This window comes from Heterodontus francisci, chromosome 5, assembly GCF_036365525.1.
Source record: "Heterodontus francisci isolate sHetFra1 chromosome 5, sHetFra1.hap1, whole genome shotgun sequence".
Lineage (NCBI taxonomy): Eukaryota > Metazoa > Chordata > Chondrichthyes > Heterodontiformes > Heterodontidae > Heterodontus > Heterodontus francisci.
Window position 1 is genome coordinate 208,562,686 of NC_090375.1, and position 24,397 is coordinate 208,587,082.

Here is a 24,397-nt window from a genome sequence, read left to right on the forward strand (position 1 = left end):
CTCGGTGATGGATGTTGAAGTCCTCCACCCTTGCTACCTTCAGTGCTTCTTCCAACTGGTGTTAAACGTGGAGAAGCACTGATTCATCAGGTGGGGTGGGGAGGGAGGAGGGGTGTTAAATGGTAATCAGCAAGAGGTTTCCTTGCCCATGTTTGACCTGATGCCATGAGACTTCATGGGTTCCGAAGTCAATATTGAGGACTCCCAGGGAAACTCCCTCCTGACTGCATACCACTGTGCTGCCACCTCTGCTGGGTCTATCATGCCAGTGAGACAAGACATATCCAAGGATAGTAATGGTGGTGTCTGGGACATTGTCTGCAAGGTATGGTTCCCTGAGTATGACTGTGTCAGGCTGCTGCTTGACTAGTCTGTGCAACAGCTCTCCCAATTTTGACACATGTCCCCAGATGTCAGTAAGGAGGACTTTGCAGGGTTGCCAGGGCTGGGTTTGCCATTGTCGTTTCCTGTGCTGAGGCCGATTCCATATGGCCTGTCTGGTTTTACGCCCTTTCTTGACTTTGTCGTGGTTTGATACAACTGACTGACTTTGTTAGGCCAGTTCAGAGGGTAGTTAAGTGTCAATCACAATGCTGTGGGTCTGGAATTAAATATAGGCCAGAGCAGGTAAGGACGGCAGATTTCCTTCCCTAAAGGAATTCAGTGAACTAGATGGGTATTTGCATCCACTGACATTAGACTAGCTTTTAATTCCAGATTTATTGATTGAATGTAAATTCCACCATCTTCTCTGGAAGGATACGAACCCATGTCCCAGAGCATTAGCCTGGGGTCTGGGTTACTAGTCTAGTGACATCAATACTACACCAGCGCCTCCCCTTTAAACCAAGACAACGTTAAAGGTTTTAAAGTAACCAGACATTATACAGATTTATTGTAAAGCTAAGTTTAGATTTGATGGGGGAGAATTGTGTATATGGGGATTTGGCAGGGGAATGGGACTGACTGCAAAGCCCCATAGAGGGCAGACATGGATTCGTTGGGCTGAGTGGCCTCCTTCTGTGCTGTAAATGACTCTATGAATCTGAAAAGATATCACTTTAAAGAGTCCATGCTGTGTAGTTAATAGTTCCCCACATTGCAGTAGTGTGTGTATTTAGCGGAGCACTGTTCTTGCTCTGGGGGATTTTTGTGATTGTGTCCAGTTCTCACAGTAAACTGTCCTGGAAGCCATGTACAAACAGTGTCCTCTGTCATTCTTGCTAAGATACAAACCCATCAAAGACATTGACATTTAATTGGGCCTGATAACTAATGCACAGGGGAATAATGTTACAGTTAACTATTAAAACAGGAACAGGAAAGGTGCAGTCACTTTGTTGGGAGTTTTCTATAGACCCCCCAATAGCAACAGAGACATAGAGGAACAGATTGGGAGGCAGATTTTGGAAAGGTGCAGAAGTAACAGGGTTGTTGTCATGGGTGAGTTCAACTTCCCTAATATTGATTGGAACCTCCTTAGTGCAAATAGTTTGGATGGAGCAGTTTTTGTCAGGTGTGTCCAGGAAGGTTTCCTGACTCAATATGTAGATAGGCCGAATAGAGGGGAGGCTATGTTGGACTTGGTGCTTGGCAACGAACCAGGCCAGGTGGCAGGGAGAGCATTTCGGTGATAGTGATCACAACTCTCTGACCTTTACTATAGTCATGGAGAGGGACAGGAGCAGATGGGATGGGAAAATATTTAATTGGGGGAGGGGGAATTACAATGCCAGCTTAATCCCACTTTCCAGCTCTTGGTTCATTGCATTATAGGATATATAGGTTGCAGAAACCCAAGTGCATATCCAAGTTTTTTTTTTAATGTGATAATGGTTTCTGCCTCCACCAAACTTGCAGGCAGTGAGTTCGAGACCCCCACCACCCTCTGGGAGAAATCTAAGAGAAATCAGTCCTTCCTATCCACTCTCTCTAGGCCTCTCTAATTTTATACACCTTAATTAAATCTCCCCTCAGCCACCTCTGTTCCAAAGAAAACAACCACAGTCTGTCCAATCTTTCCACATAGCTAAAATTCTACAGTCTTGCCAAATCTTCATAAATCTCCTCTGTGGTGCGATCACACAAACCCTAAAATTCTATGACCAGAACTGTATAAAATATTCTAGCTATTGTCTCACCAGTGTTTTATTCAGGTCTAGCACAACTTCCCTGCTCTTAATAAAATGCTGGAAATACTCAGCAGGTCTGGCAGCTTCTGTGGAGAGAAAAACTGAGTTAACGTTTCAGGTCAGTGACCTTTTATCAAGAAAAATTTTGGAAATACTCACTGTTCTTACATTCTATGCCTCGACTAATAATGAAAAGTATCCCGTATGCATTCTTAACCACCTTATCTACTTGTCATGCTTCCTTCAGAGATCCGTGAACATCCACTCCAAGGTCTCTCTGTTCCTCTACACTTTTTTATTTATTTATTTTTTTAGAAATACAGCACTGAAACAGGCCCTTCAGCCCACCGAGTCTGTGCCGACCATCAACCACCCATTTATACTAATCCTATACTAACTCCATATTCCTACCACATCCCCACCAGTCCCTATATTTCCCCACCACCTACCTATCTAGACCTAGAGGTCTAGATGGAGCAGAATTTGTAAAGAGCATCCAGGAGGGTTTTCTAGAGCAGTATGTAAATAGTCCAACTCGGGAAGGGGCCATACTGGACCTGGTGTTGGGGAATGAGCCCGGCCAGGTGGTTGACGTTTCAGTAGGGGACTACTTTGGGAATAGTGATCACAATTCCGTAAGTTTTAGAATACTCATGGACAAAGACGAGAGTGGTCCGAATGGAAGAGTGCTAAATTGGGGGAAGTCCAACTATACCAAAATTCGGCAGGAGCTGGGGAATGTAGATTGGGAGCAGCTGTTTGAAGGTAAATCCACATTTGATATGTGGGAGACTTTAAAGAGAGGTTGATTAGCGTGCAGGAGAGACATGTTCCTGTGAAAATGAGGGATAGAAATGGCAAGATGAGGGAACCATGGATGACAGGTGAAATTGTGAGACCAGCTAAGAGGAAAAAGGAAGCAAACATAAGGTCTATGTACTTCTCAGGATTCTACCAGTAACATTGTATTCCCTTGCCTTGTTAGCCTTCCCCAAATGCATTATCTCACACTTCTCCAGATTGAACTCCATTTGCCTCTTTTCTGCTCACTTGATATCTTCCTGCAGTCTACAACTTTTGAGCCTCAGTCTCAACCACAAGACTGCAAACATCTTAACTGCGCCCCCTCCGTTCAAATCTAAATCATTGACACATAGTGACATTGACATTGTTAAAGTACTGAACCATGGGGCGGCGCAGTGGTTAGCACCGCAGCCTCACAGCTCTAAGGACCCGGGTTCGATTCCGGGTACTGTCTGTGTGGAGTTTGCAAGTTCTCCCTGTGTCTGCGCGGGTTTTCTCCGGGTGCTCTGGTTTCCTCCCACATGCCAAAGACTTGCAGGTTGATAGGTAAATTGGCCATTATAAATTGTCACTAGTATAGGTAGGTGGTCGGGAATGTAGGGACGGGTGGGGATGTTTGGTAGGAATATGGGATTAGTGTAGGATTAGTATAACTGGGTGGTTGATGTTCGGCACAGACTCGGTGGGCCGAAGGGCCTGTTTCAGTGCTGTATCTCTAATCTAATCTAATGTGGAACCTCATGGGAAACAGGTTTGCAGTCACAAAAACACCTCTTGACCATTACCCTTTGCTTCCTGCTGCTCCAGGCTGATGACATTTCCTGCACATGTGGTTGTCCAGGACATAAAAAGTCTCCTTGAGTTCCCACATGGAACAGGATGTACACTCCACTGGACTGAGATGCTCTGCCATGCCTTTATTTATTTGACTATTAATTGACTTTACTGGAATAAACTTAAGATATAAATAAATAACGACTGATCAGCAACTCACCAGTCAGCTGCTTCCTTTGTGCTGATGTCACTTTATTTTTGAGGGAGTTAACTTAAATGTTTTCCTTAACTCATTATCTGTATATCTCAGATTGTAATTTACTGAAAAATTCAGAACCCTTGTCACTATGACTTATTATTTAACTTTATCCCCAGATCTATTAATTGAATAACTGTAATCATATAATCAAATTGGCTTTGATTTTACGCTAATTGATAGATCTAGTCTTACTTTAGAACATAGAACAGTACAGCACAGTACAGGCCCTTCGGCCCACGATGTTGTGCCGAACCTTTAACCTACTCTAAGATCAAACTAACTACCTACCCTTCGTTCCATTATCATCCATGTACCTATCCAAGAGTCGCTTAAATGCCCCCAATGTATCTGCTTCTACCACCACCGCTGGCAGCGCATTCAACACACCCACCACTCTCTGTGTAAAGAACCTACCTCTGACATCTCCCCGAAACCTTCCTCCAATCACCTTCAAATTATGCCCCCTGGTGATAGCCCTTTCCACCCTGGGAAAAAGTCTCTGGCTATCCACTCTATCTATGCCTTTCATCATCTTGTATACCTCTATCAAGTCACCTCTCATCCTTCTTCGCTCCAATGAGAAAATCCCCAGCTCCCTCAATCTTTCTTCGTAGGACATGCCCTCCAGTCCAGGCAGCATCCTGGTAAATCTCCTCTGCACCCTCTCGAAAGCTTCCACATCCTTCCTATAATGAGGCGACCAGAACTGAACACAATATTCCAAGTGTAGTCGAACCAGGGCCCTAAAGAGCTGCAGCATAACCTCGTGGCTCTTCAACTCAATCCCCCTGTTATTGAAAGCCAACACACCATACGCCTTAACAACCCTATCAACTTGGGTGGCAACTTTGAGCGATCTATGGACATGGACCCCAAGATCCCTCTGTTCCTCCACACTACCAAGAATCCTGTCTTTAAGCCTGTATTCCGCATTCAAATTCAACCTTCCAAAATGAATCACTTCACACTTTTCCAGGTTGAACTCCATCTGCCACTTCTCCGCCCAGCTCTGCAGCCTGTCAATGTCCCGTTGCAACCTACAACAGCCTTCCACACTATTCACAACTCCAGCAACCTTCGTGTCATCGGCAAACTTGCTAACTTTATAGCTGATTAATGCAGAGACCAGAACTGTACGCAGTTCTCTAGCTATGAGGCGGGGGGGGGGGGGGGGGGGGGAAACTTTATACAGTTCTAGCATAATCTTCCTGCTCTTATCCTCTGGGCTTCGGCTAATAAAGGGAAGTAATCCACATGCCTCTTGACCACCTTATATGTTTGTCCTGCTAGCATCAGATATCTGTGGACATGCACTCCAAGATCCTTCTGTCCTTCAACACTTTTTGTCCTACCATTCACTGTGTATTCCCTTGCCCTGTTTGTCCTCCCCAAATGCTTACCTCACACTTCTCCAAATTGAATTCTATTTGCCACATTTCTGCCCACCTGACGGGTTCATTGATATCTTGCTGTCGTCTACAGCTTTCTTCTTTATTATCAAGCACACAACCTATTTTTGTATCATCTGCAAACTTTTTACTTATTTAAGTCTAAATCATTGATATATTTCATGAAAAGCAAGCAGCTTAGTGTTGTGCCCTGTGGAAACCCAATTGGAAACAGGCTTCCGGTCAAGATTCAGTCCTGGATGTGATTAACAGCAGCAATAACAAGAGAACCGAATCCCTGCAGTCACTTGTGAAATCACTGGTGTGTCAGTAGGTTGGATGGCTAAGTGAATCCCTGTCCACACACGGAACAGGGCAACAGCTGCTAATCCCTATAAAATCAGTTTGCAAAAGTCAGTACAGGATAGAAATTCAGAACAGGCAATTCTAGTTTCTATGGAACAGCCCCAGTGTGAAGTCGCTGGTGTGACAGCAGGGTGGATGATCAAGTCCCTCTCCACAAATGGCCTCCCCATCGTGTGAATGCACTGGTGTTTCAGCAGGGGGGATGAATTAGAGAATCCCGTCCCATACAGGGAGCAGGTGAACGGTCACTCCCCAGTGTGAACTCGCTGGTGTCTCAGCAGGAGGGATGAATTAATGAATCCTTTCCCACACACTGAGCAGGTGAATGGCTTCTCCCCAGTATGAACTCACTGGTGTGTCAGCAGGGCTGATGTTTGATTAAATCCCTTTCCACAAATGGAGCAGGTGAACGGTCACTCCCCAGTGTGAACTCGCTGGTGTGTCAGCAGGTGGGACGATTGCTTAAATCTCTGCCCACAAGTGGAGCAAGTGAACGGCCTTTCCCCAGTGTGAACTCGCTGGTGTCTCAGCAGGAGGGATGAATTAATGAATCCTTTCCCACACACTGAGCAGGTGAATGGCTTCTCCCCAGTATGAACTCGCTGGTGTGTCAGCAGGGCTGATGTTTGATTAAATCCCTTTCCACAAATGGAGCAGGTGAACGGCTTCTCCCCAGTGTGAACTCGCTGGTGTGTCAGCAGGTGGGATGACCGAGTGAATCCCTTCTCACATACAGAGCAGGTGAACGGCCACTCCCCAGTGTGAACTCGCTGGTGCGTCAGCAGGGTGGACGATTGATTAAATCCCTTTCCACAAATGGAGCAGGTGAACGGTTTTTCCCCAGTGTGAATGTGCTTGTGTTTCAAAAGATGGGATGCTTCGGTGAATCCCTTCCCACACACGGAGCAGGTGAACGGCCTCTCCCCAGTGTGACTGCGGCGATGTGTATCCAACAGTGATGGGTAATTGAAACCCTTCCCACAGTCACCACATTTCCACGGTTTCTCCGTGGTGCGGGTGTCCTTGTGCCTCTCCAGGTTGGATGATCAGTAGAAGCCTTGTCCACACACAGAACACGTGTAAGGTTTCTCCCCGCCGTGAATGGTGCAATGTTTTTTCAGGCTGCGTAACTGGTTAAAGCTCTTTCCACAGTCAGTGCACTGGAACACTCTCAATCGGGTGTCTGTGTTCGGTGCTTTTTCAATTACACCGATGTTTGAAATCTTTTCCCACAGACAGAAGAGTCAAACATTTCTCCTTTTGCATTCAAAGGCGGTGATGATATTCAGGCCCTGGTGAACTGAGTGAGTCAGATTTTCAGGGGAAATTTGGTTTCAGTCTGCAATTCCTCCCCTTCTAATACCCTGTAAAAGGAGTTTACAAAAGTTATCACTGTCAGTAAAGGATAGAAATTCAGATCAGATAATCCCAGTTTCTATGGAACGTTTTTTGCTCTCTTGTTCCTCCAAAGCTGTAAATCCCTGCCCCACAAACACTCCCTCCTCCCTGTGCTGAAATCCAAACCCATGGCACCATTTCTTTCCTCCACTGCCAGTTATCTGCCTCCCTCTACTCTGCTGGATTCCGTTCTCCAGCTCTTGTTTGCACAGTGAGAATCAAATCAATGAGTCAATGAATTTTTTTCTCTGGGTCAACGGGACCTGAAGCTCCGCCCACACTGTGACATGACCAGGATGACCGCGCAGCGCTCCGCTCTCCTTCAACCAAGATTGTGGCTATTAATCTGCGGCCTGTTCCCGGGAAAAAGCCCAGGAGCTGCAAATCGAGGGACCTGGAGGTTCTTATTGGGAGCTTGAGACCTACACCAGGTATTTCTGAAGCCTCCCCGCCCGCCGGCTCCATTCCTCCCCTGCGCCCTTGCCGACTCTCACCCATTGCAAAAGCCCCTCCAGCACTCGCACAGCTCTGATCAAAATGACACTGCGCATGCTTCTGATACTGTTCAGTCCAAATGGTTGGAGGGGAGATAAGGAAAAGTTTTTTCACACATCCTCACAGCTCCACTAACCCGTGTTCAGTTCTGGGTACTGCCTGTGCAGAGTTTGCAAGTTCTCCCTGTGACCGCGTGGGTTTTCGCTGGGTGCTCCGGTTTCCTCCCACAGCCAAAGACTTATAGGTTGATAGGTAAATTGGCCTTTATAAATTGCCCCTAGTGTAGGTAGGTGGCAGGAAATTGGTAGGGAATATGGGATTAATGTTTTTCTTTTTTTTTTCTTTGGCCTCCTTATCTCGAGACACAATGGGTAAGTGCCTGGAGTTGGTCAGTGGTGTGTGGAGCAGCGTCTGGAGTGGCTAATTCTAGAGTGACAGAATCTTCCACAGGTGCTGCAGAAAAATTTGTTTGTCGGGGCTGTTATACAGTTGGCTCTCCCCTTGCGCTTTTGTCTTTTTTCCTGCCAACTAAGTCTCTTCGACGCGCCACACTTCAGCCCCGCCTTTATGACTGCCCGCCAGCTCTGGCGAACGCTGGCAACTGACTCCCACGACTTGTGATCAATGTCACAGGACCTCATGTCGCGTTTGCAGAAGTCTTTGAAGCGGAGACATGGACGGCCGGTGGGTCTGATACCAGTGGCGAGCTCGCTGTACAATGTGTCTTTGGGGATCCTGCCATCTTCCATGCGGCTCACATGGCCAAGCCATCTCAGGCGCCGCTGACTCAGTAGTGTGTATAAGCTGGGGATGTTGGCCGCCTCGAGGAATTCTGTGTTGGAGATACGGTCCTGCCACCTGATGCCAAGTATTCTCCGGAGGCAGCGAAGATGGAATGAATTGAGACGTCGCTCTTGGCTGACATACGTTGTCCAGGCCTCGCTGCCATAGAGCAAGGTACTGAGGACACAGGCTTGATACACTCGGACTTTTGTATTCCGTGTCAGTACGCCATTTTTCCACACTCTTTTGGCCAGTCTGGACATAGCAGTGGAAGCCTTTCCCATGCGCTTGTTGATTTCTGCATCAAGACAGGTTACTGGTGATAGTTGAGCCTAGGTAGGTGAACTCTTGAACCACTTCCAGAGATTGGTCGCCAATATTAATGGATGGAGCATTTCTGACATCCTGCCCCATGATGTTCGTTTTCTTGAGGCTGATGGTTAGGCCAAATTCATTGCAGGCAGCTGCAAACCTGTCGATGAGACTCTGCAGGCACTCTTCAGCAAAGAGGAGTTCCCTGATGAGGACTTTCCGTACTTTGGACTTCGCTCTTAGACGGGCAACCTGCCCCCTGATCTTGTGTGGAGGAAAATTCCTTCTTCAGAAGACTTGAACGCATGTGAAAGCAGCAGGGAGAAGAAAATCCCAAAGAGTGTGGGTGCGAGAACACAGCCATGTTTCACGCCACTCAGGATAGGAAAGGGGTCTGATGAGGTGCCGCCATGCTGAATTGTGCCTTTCATATTGTCATGGAATGAGGTGATGATACTTCGTAGCTTTGGTGGACATCCAATCTTTTCTAGTAGTCTGAAGAGACCACGTCTGCTGACGAGGTCAAAGGCTTTGGTGAGATCAATGAAAGCAATGTAGAGGGGCAGCTGTTGTTCACGGCATTTCTCCTGCATCTGACGAAGGGAGAACAGCATGTCAACGGTCGATCTCTCTGCACAAAAGCCACACTGTGCCTCAGGGTAAACGCGCTCGGCCAGCTTCTGGAGCCTGTTTAGAGCGACTCGAGCAAAGACTTTCCCCACTATGCTGAGCAGGGAGATTCCACGGTAGTTGTTGCAGTCACCACGGTCACCTTTGTTTTTATAGAGGGTGATGATATTGGCATCGCGCATGTCCTGAGGTACTGTTCCCTCATCCCAGCAGTTCATGTAGTGCTGAGAGTATAGCAGGCTTGGCACTCTTGATTATTTCAGGGGTAATGCTGTCCTTCCCAGGGGCTTTTCCGCTGGCTGGAGAATCAATGGCATCACTGAGTTCCGATTTTGTTGGCTGTATGTCCAGCTCATCCATGACTGGTAGAGGCTGGGCTGCATTGAGGGCAGTCTCAGTGACAACATTCTTCCTGGAGTACAGTTCTAGGTAGTGCTCAACCCAGCGGTCCATTTGTATGCGTTGGTCAGTGATTATGTCCCCTGATTTAGATTTGAGGGGGGCGATCTTCTTGATGGTTGGCCCAAAAGCTCTCTTAATGCCATCATACATTCCTCTGATGTTTCCAGTGTCTGAGGCCAGCTGAATATGATTGCATAGGTGTTGCCAGTAGGATTAGTATAAATGGGTGGTTGTTGGTTGGCACAGACTCAGTGGGCCGAAGGGCCTGTTTCAGTGCTGTATCTCTAAAAAAAACCAAAACAGGAGCAGCAGCAAGCCATTAGGCCCTTCGAGCCTGCTCCCCCATTCATTATGATCATAGCTGATCATCCAACTCAGTAACCTGTTCCCGCTTTCCCCCCATATCCCTTGATCCCTTTCGCCCCAACAGCTTGAGAACAGACAATGTTTTTGCCTCAACTACTTTCTGTGGTAGCGAATTCCACAGGTTCACCACTCTCTGGGCAAAGAGATTTATCCTTATTTCAGTCCTGAAAGGTTTACCCCGTATCCTTAGACTATGGCCCCTGGTTCTGGATGCCCCCACCATCAGGAACATCCTTCCTGCATCTACCCTGTCAAGTTCTGTTCGAATTTTATAGGTTTCTATGAGATCCCCCCTCACTCTTCTGAACTCCAGCGAATATAATCCGAACCGACTCAATCTCCCCTCATGCGTCAGTCCCATCATCCCAGGAATCAGTCTGGTAAACCTTCGCTGCACTCCCTCTATAGCAAGAACATCCTTCCTCAGATAAGGAGGCCAAAACTGCACACAATATTCCAGGTGTGGCCTTACCAAGGCCCTGTATAATTGCAGCAAGACATCCCTGCTCTTGTACTCAAATCCTCTCGTTATGAAGGCCAACAAACCATTTGCACTTTTTTTTACCGCCTGTTGCACCTGCATGCTTACCTTCAGCGACTGGTGAACGAGAACACCCAGGTCTCGTTGAATTTTCCCCTCTCTCAGTTTTTAGCTGTTCAGATAATTATCTGCCTTCCTGTTTTTGCTACCAAAGTGGATAACCTCACATTTATCCACATTATACTGCATCTGCCATGCATTTGCCCAATCATTCAACTTGTCCAAATCCACCTGAAGCCTCTCTGCATCCTCCTCACAACTCACCCTCCCAGCCAGCTTTGTGTCATCCATAAATTTGGAGACATTTAGTTCCCTCATCCAAATCATTAATGTATATTGTGAATAGCTGGGGTCCTAGCACTGATCCCTGCAGTCCCCACTGGTCACTGCCTGCCATTCGTAAAAAAAGATACATTTATTCCTACTCTTTGTTTCCTGTCCGCCAACCAATTTTCTATTCATCGCAATACACTACCCCCAATCCCATGCGCTTCAATTTTACATGCTAATCTTTTATGTGGGACTTTGTCGAAAGCCTTCTGAAAGTCCAAATAAACCACATCCACTGGCTCTCCCTCATCAACTCTACTAGTTACATCCTCAAGGAATTCTAGTAGATATGTCAAGCATGATTCCCGTTTTGTAAATCCATGCTGACTTTGTCCGATTCTACCACTTCTCCAAGTGCTCGGCTATAAAATCTTTGACAATGGACTCTAGAATTTTCCCCACTACTGATGTCAGGCTCACTGGTCTATGATTCCCTGTTTTCTCACTACCTCCCTTTTTAAATAGTGGGGTTACATTAGCTACCCTAATTGTTTGTTGGTATCACACTAGCTACCCTAATTGTTTGTTTATGGCACAGTGATTGGTTAAGGTCTGGAACTCACTGCCTGTGAGGATTTGTTTGTTTGTGGCACAGTGGTTAGTAAAGATCTGGAACTCGCTGCCTGTGAGGATTTGTTTGTTTGTGGCACAGTGGTTAGTAAAGGTCTGGAACTCACTGCCTGTGAGGGTTTCTTTGTCGGTATCACAGAGGGTGCTGGGGGTCTGGAACTTGCTGCCTGTGAGGGTTTGTTTGTTTGTGGCATAGTGGTTAGTAAAGGTCTGGAACTCGCTGCCTGTGAGGATTTGTTTGTTTGTGGCACAATGGTTGGCAAAGGTCTGGAACTCGCTGCCTGTGAGGGTTTGTTTGTTTGTGGCACAGTGGTTAGTAAAGGTCTGGAACTCACTGCCTGTGAGGGTTTCTTTGTCGGTATCACAGAGGGTGCTGGGGGTCTGGAACTTGCTGCCTGTGAGGGTTTGTTTGTTTGTGGCATAGTGGTTAGTAAAGGTCTGGAACTCGCTGCCTGTGAGGATTTGTTTGTTTGTGGCACAATGGTTGGTAAAGGTCTGGAACTCGCTGCCTGTGAGGGTTTGTTTGTTTGTGGCACAGTGGTTAGTAAAGGTCTGGAACTCACTGCCTGTGAGGGTTTCTTTGTCGGTATCACAGAGGGTGCTGGGGGTCTGGAACTCGCTGCCTGTGAGGGTTTGTTTGTGGCACATTGGTTAGTAAAGGTCTGGAACTCACTGCCTGTGAGGTTTGTTTGTTTGTTGGTATCAGAGGGTGGTGGGGGTCTGGAACTCACTGCCCGTGAGGGTTTGTTTGTTTGTGGCACAGTGGTTAGTAAAGGTCTGGAATGCACTGCCTGTGAGGGTTTGTTTGTTTGTTGGTGTCACACTGGGTGCTGGGGGTCTGGAACTCACTGCCTGTGAGGGTTTGTCTGTTCCTTGGTGTCATCTTTTTTCCAGAAGATTCACTGTCATGGATCGTCACCTCTGTCTGTCCTTACACATTGAGTAGGTCAACTGCATCCAGTCCTTTATATCTGTCATCTATTTTCTTCTCTGCTTCCCTCTCCTATGTTTTCCATCAATCTTTCCTTCCAATAATTGTCTCGGTCTACCTCTGCTATAATGATATGGTCCAAGTATTGCATCTTTCTCTCTTTGATGTTTCCTCTTTTCTCCAGTCATTTCCAGCACTTCCTCAAAGTCTTTCTGTCTATATTACATGCAACATCTTCCAAAATGTCCACATCTCAAATGCATTCAGCTCATCAATAGTCTCTTTATTTGTTTTCCATGTCTCCGAGGCATATAACATAGATGACAAAATGTAACACCTCAGCATTCTTTTAAGATTCAGGGTCAATTTCTTTGATGTTAACAAGTAATGGAAGAAGTCATCAACAATTCTCAACAGTCTCAATTCTCCTTTAGATCTCACAGTCACATCTCCCATCATCTGTGATAAGCTGTTCCAAGATATATAAACCTTTACACTTGTTCCAAAGGGATAATCCATTTACTTCAATTTTCACTTGTGGTTAGGTCTCTGGTTATCACCATTGTCTAGCTTTTTTTCATATTCAATCTTAATTCATATTCCACATTCCCGACATTCACCTTGTTTACTATTTCCTGTAGGGCCTCTTCTGACTCTGCAATCAGTGCAGTATCATCCTCGTATCTCAAGTTGTTAATGTCCAACCCACCAATATTGCAACCTGGTAGATGTTCGATGTCTCCAGATAGTTTGTGTATAGGTTGAACAGTTTTGGGAACACAACACAACCCTGACACACTCCTCTTTTGATTGGGAAACTGTCTGACAAGCCGCTATCAAGTCTCATCACTGCTGATTTCTGCCAATATAGATTCGGAATTATCCTTTTATCATTTGTCAATTTCTAGTTTGTTTAAGCACTCCATTATTTTCTGATGGTCGACTCTATCAAACGCCTTCTCAATCTATAAACCATATTTAAACACAGGATTTTGTACTTCCGGATATCTTTCGATCGTTACTTGCAAGTTAAAGACGCCCTCTCTTGTTCTTTTCTTTGGTCTGAATCCTGACTAATTATCATCTACCTCTGCTCGTATAGATTGGTTATTTCATAAGATCATAAGAACTAGGAGCAGGAGTAGGCCGTACGGCCCCTCGAGCCGGCTCCGCCATTCAATAAGATCATGGCTGATCTTTTTGTGGACTCAGATCCACTTACCCGCGCTCCCACAGTATCTCTTAATTCCTTTATTGTTCAAAAAGATATCTACCTTAGCTTTAAAGACGTTTACTGAAGAAGCGTCAACTACTTCACTGGGCAAGGAATTCCATAGATTAACAACCCTCTGGGTGAAGAAGTTCCTTCTTAATTCAGTCCTAAATCTGCTCCCTCTAATCTTGAGGCTATGCCCTCTTGTCCTAGCTTCACCTGCCAGTGGAAACATCCTCTCTACTTGTATCTTATCTATTCCCTTCATGATTTTATATGTTTCTATAAGATCCCCCCTCATTCTTCTGAACTCCAATGAATATAATCCCAATCTACTCAGTCTCTCCTCATAAGCCAACCCCCTCAACTCCGGAATCAACCTAGTGAACCTCCTGTGCACCCTCTCCAGTGCCAGTATATCCTTTCTCAAGTGAGGAGACCAAAACTGCACACAGTACTCCAGGTGCGGCCTCACCAGTACCTTATACAGCTGCAACATAACCTCTCTGCTTTTAAACTCAATCCCTTGAGCAATGAAGGACAAAATTCCATTTGCCTTCCTAATTACTTGCTGTAGCTGCAGACCAACCTTCTGCGATTCATGCACAAGGACACCCAGGTCCCTCTGCATAGCAGCATGCTGCAACTTTTTACCATTCAAGTAATAATCCTTTTTACTGTTACTCCTACCAAAATGAATGACTTCACATTTACTAACATTGTATTCCATCTGCCAGAGCTTTGCCCACTCACTCAATGTATCTATGTTCCTCTGCAAAGTTTCACAGTCATCTGCACACTTTGCTCTGCCACTCATATTAGTGTCATCTGCAAACTTTGACACCCTACACGTGGTCCCCAACTCCAAATCATCTATATAAATTGTAAATAATTGCAGTCCCAACACCAATCCCTGAGGCACACCACTAGTGACTGATTGCCAACCAGAATAGCACTCATTTATCCCCACTCTCTACTTCCTGTTCGTCAACCAATCCTCCATCCATGCTAATACTTTACCCCTGACGCCATGCATCCTTATCTTATGCAGCAGCCTCTTGTGCAGCACCTTGTCGAAGGCCATTTGGAAATCTAGATACACCACATCCACTGGGTCCACATTATCCACCTTGCCCGTAATGTCATCATAGAATTCCAAAAGATTTGTCAAGCATGACCTGCCCTTCATGAACCCATGCTGCGTCTGCCCAACGGGACAATTTCTATCGAGATGCCCTGCTATTTCTTCCTTGATGATAGACTCAAGCATCTTCCCCACTACAGAGGTTAAGCTAATCGGTCTATAATTCCCCAACTTTTGTCTAGCTCCCTTTTTAAACAGTGGCGTCACATCTGCTGTTTTCCAATCAACTGGGACTACCCCAGAGTCCAGCGAATTTTGGAAAATTACCGTCAGTGCACCTGCTATTTCTCCTGCCATCTCTTTTAGAACCCTGGGATGCATTCCATCGGGGCCAGGAGACTTATCAATCCTTAGCTCCATTAGCTTGCCCAACACGACCTCTTCCGTAATAATGATTGTTCCCAGGTCTTCACCTACGTTCGTCTCTTTGTCAATTACTGGCATGTTATTAATGTCCTCCACTTCTTTCCAAAATGATAATTAAAATCATTTTCATCACATAGCTCATGAGGCTTATTGTCCTGTGCTCTGAACACACTCATGGCTTCTTTGGGAGCTTAATGAACACTGATTGCATCAGATCCACAGATATGAATCCAGTTCTGTAAATTTTGTTGCGGACTTCTGTCAGTATCCCACTGTCATCATTCAGGGCTTTCGAGCCTGAAAGGGTAGTAGAGGCAGAAACCCTCAACTCAGTTAAAAAGTGCCTTGATGTGCACCTCAATTGCTGTAACCTGCAGGGCTATTGACCAAATGCTGGATAGTGGGATTACGCTGAGTGGTTAATTTTTCAGCCGGCACAGATACAATGGTCCAAGTGGCTTCTTTCTGTGTTGTAAACTTTCTATGATTCTATGAGAGCAGGGCAGTGTTATTCCCTGTATCCTGGCCAAAATTTAGCCCTCAACAGACATCTCAAAAGCAGATTATCTGATCATCACCACATTTCTATTTTTGGGAGCTTGAAAACGCTGCCATACTTCTGACATTTCAACAGTAACTACACTTGAAAACTGCTTAATTGGCTATAAAGCACTTTCGGATATCCTGTGTTCATGAAAAGCTCTTTAGAAATGCAAGGTTTTCAAATTTCTCTTCCATTTACAGATACTCCCTGAGAGTTCCCAGCACTTGCTGTTCCTCCTGGAGTTTGCCACTTCCACTGTGCTTTCCGGCCGGGGTGAACCTGGGAGCCACTCCCCCGGCTTTTTTTTCCACCCGCTCCCTTCACCCCTCTGACCTGGCAGCTCACAATTCCTGGCTAACCGATGTGAGTTGTAGACCAATAGGAAGAGGGACGGGACTGGAGGACCAAGCTGGCAGTTGGTCTTCCAACCAATTGACGTTTGAGAGTGACGGGGCTTACGGCACTGAGTGGGTGGGGCTGAGCCCAGATGTTCCTCATTGGCTGAAACTCTGCATCATTTTTAAACCGGATTATCTCAAACTCCAGGAGTAAACTGGCCCTTTCTGTTGTGGCTTTAAACAGATAAAACCCTGTGGGTGTGGAGCAAACATTTCAACATTTGTTAGTGAAATGGATTCATTCAGGACAGACAGCAGGGATTAATTAAGGGAATAGCACAGTGTAGGAAATGCAGTGGATATTGTGTAGATGGATTGTCAAAAGGTGCAAGTCAGGAGGATTATTGATAAAATTAAATATTGTGGTATTGAAGGGAGTGGAGTAATGTGGATGAGAAGTTGGGTAAAGGGAGAAAACAGAGTATTGGTTAATGGATGTTCTTCAGACTGGAGGGACAGAAACAGCGGTCTCCCCAGGGTCAGTTTTGGGACCATTGCTCTTCTCAATTTAGAGAAATGATCTGGGACAGAAGATCAAAATCTCCAGCTAACTTTAAAATAAAGAGTATGGGGAACTGTGAGGAGGAAATGTAAGTGACTTCACTGTGAATTCACAGATTAGTAAATACAGCAGGGAGATATCAGATGAAATTTAACAGAAATGAGATGAAACTTTTGTAAGTTAATAATAAAATGTTCACTAAATGCTAAATGTTTACAACAAGTAGAGAAGAGTAGAAGTGGAAGATTCTAGCTAACACCGTGTCTTATTAAGTCGCAGATTTCAGAGTCATAGAACATAGAACAGTACAGCACAGTACAGGCCCTTCAGCCCACGATGTTGTGCCAAACCTTTAACCTACTCCAAGATCAAACTAACTACCTACCCTTCATTCTACTATCATCCATGTACCTATCCAAGAGTTGCTTAAATGTCCCTAATGTATCCGCTTCTACTACCACCGCTGGCAGCGTATTCCACGCACCCACCACTCTCTGTGTAAAGAACCTACCTCTGACATCTCCCCGAAACCTTCCTCCAATCACCTTAAAATTATGCCCCCTGGTGATAGCCCTTTCCACCCTGGGAAAAAGTCTCTGGCTATCCACTCTATCTATGCCTTTCATCATCTTGTATACCTCTATCAAGTCACCTCTCATCCTTCTTCGCTCCAATGAGAAAAGCCCTAGCTCCCTCAATCTTTCTTCGTAAGACATGCCCTCCAGTCCAGGCAGCATCCTGCTAAATCTCCTCTGCACCCTCTCTAAAGCTTCCACATCCTTCCTATAATGAGGCGACCAGAACTGAACACAATATTCCAAGTGTGGTCGAACCAGGGCCCTATAGAGCTGTAGCATAACCTCGCGGCTCTTAAACTCAATCCCCCTGTTAATGAAAGCTAACACACCATACGCCTTCTTAACAACCCTATCAAATTGGGTGGCAACTTTGAGCGATCTATGGACGTGGACCCCAAGATCCCTCTGTTCCTCCACACTACCAAGAATCCTGTCTTTGTCTGTATTCTGCATTCAAATTCGACCTTCCAAAGTCCAGGGTCAGAAACTTTAGTCAGTACCGGATTAAGAAGCATGAGCTGAGCAGATTCTCTGTCCTCTGCCGCATCTAATATTGATCTTTCAATCAGAGTGAACATGCAAGTCCCGTGTGTCCACAGTCACTTACACGCGGTCAGTCAGTCGGATGGAACCTCAGGCACCCTGAGGTTGTCTCCAGTCCCGACTGCCCCCTTACATCAGTATCCCCTCACTTTTATACCCTGTAGTGATCCAGCTCTGGTACCTGACTTTGTCTTCTCTGCTGGGTTTTGGCAGGAACTGAGGAAAAGACAGCTGGAATTTCTCTAATCTGTGATTTACAAGAACACATTCCCTGGTTCCCAGCAGTTATTTTTCTTCAGCAATTTTCTCATTATCCCGAAACTACCCTGCTTACTGTTCGTTCGGTTATTTCTTATAGCTTCATAATTATAGGTATAAACAGCACACATTATAATCTAATCTATTCCTCACTCAGGTTTGTTTATATTGTGGTTAATAAAACTGATAAACCCGGTCCTTTCCCCAATCAGATTAGTTTAGTTTAGAGATACAGCACTGAAACAGGCCCTTCGGCCCACCGAGTCTCTGCCGCCCATCAACCACCCATTTATACTAATCCTACAATAATCCCATATTCCTACCACATCCCCACCTGTCCCTATATTTCCCTACCACCTACCTATACTAGGGGCAATTTATAATGGCCAATTAACCCATCAACCTGCAAGTTTTTGGCATGTGGGAGGAAACCGGAGCACCCGGAGGAAACACACGCAGACACAGGGAGAACTTGCAAACTCCACACAGGCAGCACCCGGAATTGAACCCGGGTCGCTGGAGCTGTGAGGCTGCGGTGCTAACCACTGCGCCACTGTGCCAATGAACGTTTCCAATGAACGGATTCTGTGGAATGAAACGTCTCAGTGTTGCCAGGGTGACCTGTCAGCAGTGACGCATCTGTTTGAGGTTCTAACTCAGACTAAACTCTCCATTGCATAATACACATTATATCAGACATTTGATGTCAATGTATTTTAAACATGTTATACTAATATCTCTAAAACCTACAAGGAGTTCAGAGACACAAATCTTTAAAAGTGGGTGGACTAGTTGATAAAGTGGTTAAAGTGCACATGGGATTCTAGGTTTTATAATTCAGGCTGTCGAGTACAAAAGGACAGAGGTCACGTAAACCTGTACAAATCATTGGCTAGGCTGCTGTTAGAATATTGAGTTAAGTTTTGAGCGCCTTACAGCAGGATGTCAAGGCCATGGAGAGGATGTAGAAGTGAATCACTGAGATGATAACAGGGAAGAGAGGCTTTAGTTATCAGGAGAGATTAGAGAAACTGGGACTCTTTTCATTAGCACAAAGGGTCATTGGAGATCTGAGGGAGGGGTTTAAAGTTTCATCAGGTACAGGAGGAAAAACTATTTCCACTAGTCAGTGAGTCAGTAACTAGAGGACCTCAAATTAAAATCATCAGCAAAAGATTCAGATCCAGGGATGAAAAATCGAACAGACTGTACAAAAATGTTCAGGACACTCACTGTCCCTCCACATCTATGTCCAGGGGAGAAACTGATGGGTTTCTCTTATCTTTGGGTTATGTCAATAGATGTCAGTGACGGGGAATGGGACAGTCTGAGCACTCTGTGTCTTGAAGCATTCTGCAGTCAGATACAGCACAGGTCAGATACAGAGCAAAGCTCCCTCTACACTGTCCCATCAAACATCCCAGAGCAGATACAACACCGGTTAGATACAGAGTAAATCTCTCTCTAATAAAAGCAGACAGTGCTGGAAATACTCAGCAGGTCTGGCAGCATCTGTAGAAACAGAAGCAGGATTAATGTTTCAGGTCAGTGACCTTTCATCAGAACTCTCTCTACACTATCCCATCAAACACTCCCAGATAAGGTAACGCATGGGTTAGACACAGAGTAAAGCTCCTTCTATGCTGTCCCCATCAAGCACTCCCAGGACAGGTACCTTCTCTGGATATCAAGGATAGGAGAGGCAGTGTGGCATGTATGGGGAGCTGAGACCTGTCCATGGGAGTAATGGAAGTTTTGAGAACTGAAATAATCCAGAGTAATGAGATGTTAGTTACGGGAAGCACTCTCATCGCTGAGTCAGTAGGTTGTGGGTTCAAATCCACATACACAGACTGGAGTATAAAATCTAGTCTGATATTCCAATGCAGTACTGAGGGAGCACAGCACAGTCAGAGTCCCATCTTTCAGATGAGACCTTCAACCAACAAATATCAAAGATCCAGGGAGTTCTTCCCAGAATCTTGGCCAATATTTATTCCTCAATCAACATCACTAAAACAGATTATCTGGACATTATCACATTGCTGTCTGTGGGAGCTTGCTGTGCACAAATTACCTGCTGCATTTCCTACTTTACTACATTGGCTGCACTTCAGTAGAACTTAATTGGCTGGAAAGTGTTTTGAAATGTTCTGCTGTCACGACAAAAAGACAAGTTTTTCCTCAGCAGAGGACAAAAGGCCCAAAAATGGAACAATCAATAACAGGATTTCAGTTGTTATCCTCAAGAAAACAAATACTCAACATACTGTGTGTTGGAAACAAAGATGATTTATTTGATATTCGTTCTGAATATTAAACTTCAGCCCAGCTACAGAAGTTATTAACATCAGAAACAAACCCCAACCGTCAGAGTGAACATGGTTCAGTCCCCGATGTGATTAACAGCAACAGTAACAGCAGAATCCAACCCCTACAGTCACTTGTGAACTCGTTGGTGTTTCAGCAGGGTGGAGGACTGAGTGAATCCCTTCCCACACATGGAGCAAGTGAACGGCCTCTCCCCAGTGTGACCTCGCTGGTGTATCCGCAGGTTGGATGACTGAGTGAATCCCTTCCCACACACAGAGCAGGTGAATGGTTTCTCCCCAGTGTGACCTCGTTGGTGTGTCAGCAGAGTGGATGAATGAGTGAATCCCTTCCCACACATGGAGCAGGTGAACGGCCTCTCCCCTGTGTGAGTGCGCTGGTGCTTCAGCAGATCTGTTGTGCTTTTAAAGCTCTTTGCACAGTCAGAACATTTAAACGGTCTCTTATCAGTGTGAACAAGTTGGTGTGTCAGTAGAGCAGATGACTGAGTGAATCCTTTCCCACAAATAGAACAAGTAAGTGGCCTCTCCCCAGTGTGAACTCGCTGGTGTATCAGCAGGTTGCCTGACTGAGTGAATCCCTTCCCACACACTGAGCAGGTAAACGGCCTCTCACCAGTATGAGTGGGTTGGTGTCTCAGCAGATCCTTTTTCCTTTTAAAGCTCTTCTCACAATCAGAGCATTTAAAAGGTTTGTTATCAGTGTGAACTCGCTGGTGTGTCATCAGGGTGGATGACTGAATGAATCCCTTCCCACACACAGAGCAGGTGAACGGCCTCTCCCCAGTGTGACTGCGTCGATGCGTTTCCAATTCAGATGGGTAATTGAATCCCTTCCCACAGTCTCCGCATTTCCACGGTTTCTCTGTGGTGCCAGTGTCCTTGTGTCTCTCCAGCTTGGATGATCAGTTCAAGCCACACCTACACACAGAACCCAGGTACGGTTTCTCCCTGTTGTGAATGGTGAAATGTTTCTTTCTGGCTGCGTAACTGGTTAAACTTCTTTCCACAGTCAGCGTACTGGAACACTCTCACTCGGCTGTGTGTGTCTCGGTGCTTTTCCAGTTACATTGATGTTTGAAATCTTTTCCCACTGACAGAACAGACAAACATTTTGCCTTCCTCATTTACAGGTGATGATATTCAGGTCTTGATGAATTGAGTTGATTTGATGTTTGGTTTGAGTTTACTGTCTGTAAATCCTCCCCTTCTAATCCCCTGTAAAATGAGTTTACAAAAGCCATCACTGTCAGTCCAGGACAGAAATTTACAACATTCTCTCCTCCAGCTTCCTGGCCCAGGATGGCTGCGTATGCGCCCTGCCTCCTACAACTACACCGGGCATGTCACCGGGAGAAGTCCCGCAGCTGCCTTCCCGCTTGGTACAAACACAGGATTGGAAGGTTCTTATTCAGGGTTTGAGGCCCACACCGGGCATTTATAAAACAGGGAACATTATCCGATTTACATTGGGTCCTGGGACTGAAATCGAAGTGTTTGACCCCACGTTGCCACGGGTTTTATTAATTTGCTCCTTATAGCCTCCTCCTTTCTGTTCCGTTCCATTTCCCGCAGTTTTGCTCTCCCCACTTTTCTCCCAAAAGCACAATAGGGTTCATCTGGTCCTCACCTTCCACCCCACCAGCCTCCATCATTTCCCTCACCTCCAGTGTGATGTCACCACAAAACACATCTTTCCCTCCCATTTCAGCAACTTGCTGTTTGATCTTGAGGGAGTGATTGGGGCCTTGGACAGTGAGAAAGGAGGAGTTAAAATGTGTTACATCTCCTATGCTTACATAGGAAGGGAAGAGGGTGCTGAAGGTGTTTTGGACCAGGGTGACATGGAGGGACTGATCACACCAGAATGCTGAGTTCAACACAGTCAGATAATCTGTTACAATTCAGTAACCCTGGCACTTACCAGCACCCTCAGGGGAGATGGTGGGAAACCGCCTGTGTGCACTGAGAATAAAATTGCCTGCAAATCCTCTCCTTCGCATACCCTGTGAAACAAGTTTACAAAAGTCATCACTTTCAGTACAGGACAGAAGCTCAGCAGAGACATTTCTAGTTTCTATGGAACATTTTTTACTCTCTTGTTCCCCCAAAGCTGTAAATCCCTGTCCCATGCACACTCCCTCCTCCCTGTGCTGAAATCCAAACCCATGGCACCAATCTGGACCATTTCTTTCCTCCACTGCCAGTTTTCTGCCTCCTTCTACTCTGGCTGGGTTCAGTTCTCCAGCCCCTATTTGTAGAGTGAGAATCAAATCAATGAGTCAATGATTTTTCCTCTTCGTCACTGGGACCTGAAGTTCCACCCACACTGCGATGTCACCAAGATGGCCACGCATGCGCTCTACTCCCCGCTCAGTCAAGATGGCAACCTGGGACCTGGTCCTGGGTAAAAGCCCCGGAGCGGCAAATTTGGGACCTGGAGGTTCTCATTACGAGCTTGTGGCCTACACCAAGTATTTCAGAAGCCTCCCTGCTGGCTCCATTCCTCCCCTGCACCCAGCCGACTCTCACCCGCTGCAAAAGCATCTCCAGCACTCGCACAGCTCTGATAAAAGTGCATGCTTCAGATACTGTTCAGCTCCGCGCTACCGCGCTGGGCTCCTCTGGTGTGAATTTCACAGAATGGCTCCAGCATAGAAAATAACTGATTGTTCTTTGTTCTTAACAACTGTCTAAGAAAATTACAGCACAGGAACAGGCCCTTCGGCCCTCCAAGCCTGCGCTGATCCAGATCCTCTATCTAAACATGTCGCCGATTTTCTAAGGGTCTGTATCTCTTTGCTTCCTGCCCATTCATGTATCTGTCTAGATACATCTTAAAAGACGCCATCGTGCCCGCGTCTACCACCTCCGCTGGCAACGCGTTCCAGGCACCCACCACTCTCTGCGTAAAGAGCTTTCCACGCATATCCCCCCTAAACTTTTCCCCTCTCACTTTGAACTCGTGACCCCTAGTAATTGAATCCCCCACTCTGGGGAAAAAGCTTCTTGCTATCCACCCTGTCTATACCTCTCATGATTTTGTACACCTCAATCAGGTCCCCCCTCAACCTCCGTCTTTCTAATGAAAATAATCCTAATCTACTCAGCCTCTCTTCATAACTAGCGCCCTCCATACCCGGCAATATCCTGGTGAACCTCCTCTGCACCCTCTCCAAAGCATCCACATCCTTTTGGTCATGTGGCGACCAGAACTGCACGCAGTATTCCAAATGTGGCCGAACCAAAGTCTTATACAACTGTAACATGACCTGCCAACTCTTGTACTCACTACCCCGTCTGATGAAGGAAAGCATGCCGTATGCCTTCTTGACCACTCTATTGACCTGCGTTGCCACCTTCAGGGAACAATGGACCTGAACACCCAAATCTCTCTGGACATCAATTTTCCCCAGGACTTTTCCATTTACTGTATAGTTCACTCTTGAATTGGATCTTCCAAAATGCATCACCTCGCATTTGCCCTGATTGAACTCCATCTGCCATTTCTCTGCCCAACTCTCCAATCTATCTATATTCTGCTGTATTCTCTGACAGTCCCCTTCACTATCTGCTACTCCACCAATCTTAGTGTCGTCTGCAAAATTGATAATCAGACCACCTATACTTTCCTCCAAATCATTTATGTATATCACCAACAGTGGTCCCAGCACGGATCCCTGTGGAACACCACTTGTCACACGTCTCCATTTTGAGAAACTCCCTTCCACTGCTACTCTCTGTCTCCTGTTGCCCAGCCAGTTCTTTATCCATCTAGCTAGTACACCTTGGACCCCATGTGACTTCACTTTCTCCATCAGCCTGCCATGGGGAACCTTATCAAACGCCTTACTGAAGTCCATATATATGACATCTCCAGGCCTTCCCTCATCAATCAACTTTGTCACTTCTTCAAAGAATTCTATTAAGCTGGTAAGACATGACCTTCCCTGCACAAAACCATGTTGCCTATCACTGATAAGCCCATTTTCTTCCAAATGGGAATAGATCCTATCCCTCAGTATCTTCTCCAGCAGCTT

At 45.9% G+C, this 24,397-nt stretch overlaps 1 pseudogene; it reads right to left on the minus strand.

Annotated features, from left to right (window-relative positions):
- Positions 1-5,147: 5,147 nt before the first annotated feature.
- Positions 5,148-21,262, minus strand: LOC137370337 (zinc finger protein 271-like; annotated as a pseudogene).
- Between the last annotated feature and the right edge of the window lie 3,135 nt (positions 21,263-24,397).